This window comes from Onychomys torridus, chromosome 4, assembly GCF_903995425.1.
Source record: "Onychomys torridus chromosome 4, mOncTor1.1, whole genome shotgun sequence".
Lineage (NCBI taxonomy): Eukaryota > Metazoa > Chordata > Mammalia > Rodentia > Cricetidae > Onychomys > Onychomys torridus.
In genome coordinates, this window is record NC_050446.1 from 35382688 (window position 1) to 35386861 (window position 4174).

The window sequence follows — 4174 nt, forward strand, 5'->3', positions numbered from 1 at the left end:
TAGCATTGACAAGTGAGTAAAGAGATAATCTCTCAGTGCAGATGCTCAGGTGCTCACTTCCCTCTCTGTGCTCACTTCCCGAGGGAGGAGAGTGGCTGGAGGAGGAGAGAGAAAGCACAGAGAGATGCTGCCACAAGAGACAAAGGACTGGTAGGTAGTCGGGCTCCTGGGCACTTTCTGAAGCCCAGCGGTCTTCCTATATTGGGTGCTGACAAAGCTGCAGAGATGGCTCAGTGGAAGGGCACTGGCTGCTCTTCCACAGGACCCAAGTTCAGTTCCCAACACCCACATGGCAGCTCACAACTGTCTGTAACTCCAGTTCCAAGGGACCCAAAACCTGTGGCAAAACAGTAATGCACATAAAATAAAATTGAAAAAAAAAAAGAATTTGTATATAGCAATAATTCACTGTGGATATTTAATTAATTTTATTTGCTTAACTTTTCTTACCTTGTACTAAAGGATCATACCTAGTAGAGATTCTATACCTTCTGTACCTAAGAAGCATGGTAGATGATATTTTTTCCCTGCATGTACACAACTCTTGGAGTTTCATATCTAAATTCATTTTTCCAGCCGAAAGAGGTTCTAAGTTACTGTGTTTGGGCACAAAGGATTCGGGTTAGTTTGTACTATAGGGAGGAGGGAGAGGAGGAAGGGAGCTAGTGAACAAGTATGCCATCACCAGTTGAAAGAAAAAGTAAAAATCAAGTCAATAATTCCATTTGGGAGAGGATATATCATGGGGAAGAGTGGGCTTTGAGGTTTTGAAAGTCCATGCCACATGCCACCCCCTCCCCTGCTCTACTCCCTCTCTCCTCTCTCTCTCTCTCTCTCTCTCTCTCTCTCTCTCTCTCTCTCTCTCTCTCTCTCCCCCCCCCTCTCCTCTCTCTCTCTCTGGATCAAGATGTGCACTCTCCACTTCTTCTGCCACCATGCCTTTGCTCTGGCATCTGCAACCATATTAAAGTCTTTCTTGTACAAGTTGCTTTGGTCACGGTGTTTTATCATAGCAACAGAAAAGTACCTCAGACAACCAGTGATGAGGTTTCAAACTTGAAGACCTGTGTTGTATGTGAGCGTGGGAGGTTTATCTTGGAGAAAAGTCTATTCCAGAAAAGAAGTGATTTAAGGTGATCTAAAAAGCTTTGGCTTATCTTTTGTTAAGGTGGCTGGCGAAATGACTCAGTCGCTAAAGGATCTGTCACATAACCATGAGGACGTGAGTTCAATCCCCAGCCCTGCTCCCCTCAAAGCCAGGTGTGGTCACGAACATCTGTAACCCCAGTGCTGGGGTCAGAGACAAGCTGATCCTCAGAGCTTATCAGCCAACCAGACCAGCCATTTGCTGAGCTCTGGGTTCAGTGAGAGACCTCGCACAAAAAGGTAAAGTAGAGAGAGCAGCAGCAGAAAAAGACACCTGATATCGACCTCCGGACTCCACATGAACTGACACTAGCACATACATGCACAAACATCCACATGTACATATGCACACTACACACCACTGCATACAGCAAAACTGGATTTCCACACAGCGTCCTCGACTGCACCCAATTCCCTCAACTACAAGAATGTCTTCTGTTTCCCCCAACAAATATTAGAAGAGAGGGAAGCTGTGGCTGACAGAATCATGACAGACCTCACCAGAGACTACAAAACTACCACGGGTTTTGTTGTATTTCTCTACTACTTGTAAAAATCACTTATTTTGTTTTGTTTGTTTACTGAGATTAAAAGGAAAGAGAATAATGAACCAGGGTATTTGATTGACATAGTAGAACTCAACATGTTATGCAGAAGTTTAATTTTTTTCCATTTAAGAAAAATAACCCATTTGAGAAATACCAGCCTTTTATTTTAAAAATGTGTTTATTTACATAAATTGAGCTTATAGAGAAATCTATCGTCTGGGGCTGGAACATTGTTATGAGTGGAACTCGGGAGCTGGAATAGAACAGGCAAGATCAAACTCCGTGACAGGGGCTAGGATGGTGTAAGACTTAGGGACAGTGGGTACTGAGCTCTGCAATGCACTATTTGGTAACTTTCTTAAATCCGGATGTTAAGACTGGAGAGAGATGGCTCAGCAGTTAAGAGCACATGGCTGATGTTCCAGAGGGTCCAGATCTGGCTCCAGAACCCACATGACAGCTCACAACCATCTGTAACTCCAGTTCTAGGGAATCCAAGCCCCTCTTCTGACTTCTGGGGGCACCAGTTATGCATATGGTGCACATATATACATGCAAACAAAAACTCATATATACACTAAAATAAAATAAATTTAAGAAATAAGTCTCTTAGCTAATGTTCCTTTTCCAATTTACAAAATAGGCAGAAATGAACATCAAAGTGGTTCCATTTCCAAGACACCTGTATCCAACTGTGCCTTTCTCATGTATCCCTAAATGGAGTCACCAGTGGATGAATGCACAGTGTAGCCTTATACAGGCTACAAGATAGAACTAGATCTTACACATGCTTTACTTTACCCATGGAGAAATTATCAAAAAGTTAATATCCTACATTTATTTTTATTTTCTTCACCATCACATGTTTTAAATGTAAAAATTCAAATATACATTTTGGATTTGAAACTTCTCGTGGAAAACAGTACATACTAGCTCTAGACCTATAGACTCAAAGAGCATTTATTGGCTGCATGAGAATATGGCCAGATAGGAGTTGAGTAGAAACTCTCCCTGCAATCTACCAGTCACCAGGCTCATTTTTATCCACTGAAATCATCCCTGTTCCTGCCTGGCTTCCCCAGGAACTGGAGAATATAAATATACCTTAAAGCAGGAGAGTTGCTGCTTTCTCAGACATACATAACCATGTGATATTTCAATGATTCAGATTTTCCAAAGGTTGATATTTGAGTTTTTATGGAAAATATTTCCAGTTTTTAAAGTTAGCTACAAATTCATCTCATGCTATGACTACCACATGACATGCTCATGAAGCACTAGCCTATGTTCTTTCCTGGACAGCCGAAAAGAAGACACACTGAAAAGTCTGTAGCGCCTGAGGAAACTTCCATAGTCCTTTTGCAGAGATCCTGATGTCCTAAAGGCAAGTTTAGCTTGATGAATTCAACAGGAACACTCACCAAACTTTCACTGTCCATGAGGCTCTGAGATAACACTGAGGAGGAGGTACAGATTCCTATGGGACAACATCACTCCCCTTTCTGTTAAGAGCAATAAGCCCACTACACCTTTGGCCTCGTGGAGAAAGGGGAGAAGCATGTGTTCTATTCTGATCCTGGCTTTGCACAAGGGCACACAACACTGCAATGCCCTGGTGAGTTTGGGGTCACACAGAGACTGTCATCAGACTGACTAGAGTGTCACAGTAGTATCTGTTGTTGTCAGTGCCTTTTGGTGCTGTGGGTGGTTTGGTTTGGTTAAATTTGGGGACTATGTATTCTACTTGAGACTCCTGACTTGACCAATCAAGTCAGCTTTTATACAACAAAAATAGTCAGAGACAATAGTTTATAATTTGCTGTGCTTGAGTCCCAAGAAAACTTCATCTACAAAATGAGACCATGAGCCACCTAAGACCTGCAATCTGTAGCTTGTCTACTTCTGGTCTAGCCTGGGTATCCGCATAGCTCTGTGATTCTGAAAGAAGACATTTGAAGACTCTGAACCTCGCTCTCTTCCTCAGTAACTAAGAGCTTACAACCACCCTGCCAACTAACGTACAAGGAAAGGACGCTAAATCCATACCTAGGATGAAATTATGCAACTTATTGAACAGTGCTGTGTAAATTGCTAAGTGGTGTGTAATTGTTGAATGATTAACACCAAAACTGATGTTTCAGCAATAAATACTGGCCTCCTGCCAAACCATCATCATTTTTTTTCTTCCTTCAATTTCCCCACTCAAATATCTGCCTACTCACCCCTGCTCTGGAACCCTCCTGGATGTATGTACGCACGCCGTTTATAAGCACACAGCACAGCACAGCAGCACAGCAGCACAGCACGGATAAATTCCACACCCCCTGGAACTCTGTTCTTTTTGCTGTACCCTAGGTCCTCTTTTTTTTTCATCCATTCCCCTAGTAGGCTTGCTTTTTGCAAGCTACCTTTCCTCTGTCCTTCTTCAGATGAGCCCACTAATGGTAGAATAAATATCATAGATAGAAAAATAGCTGAGC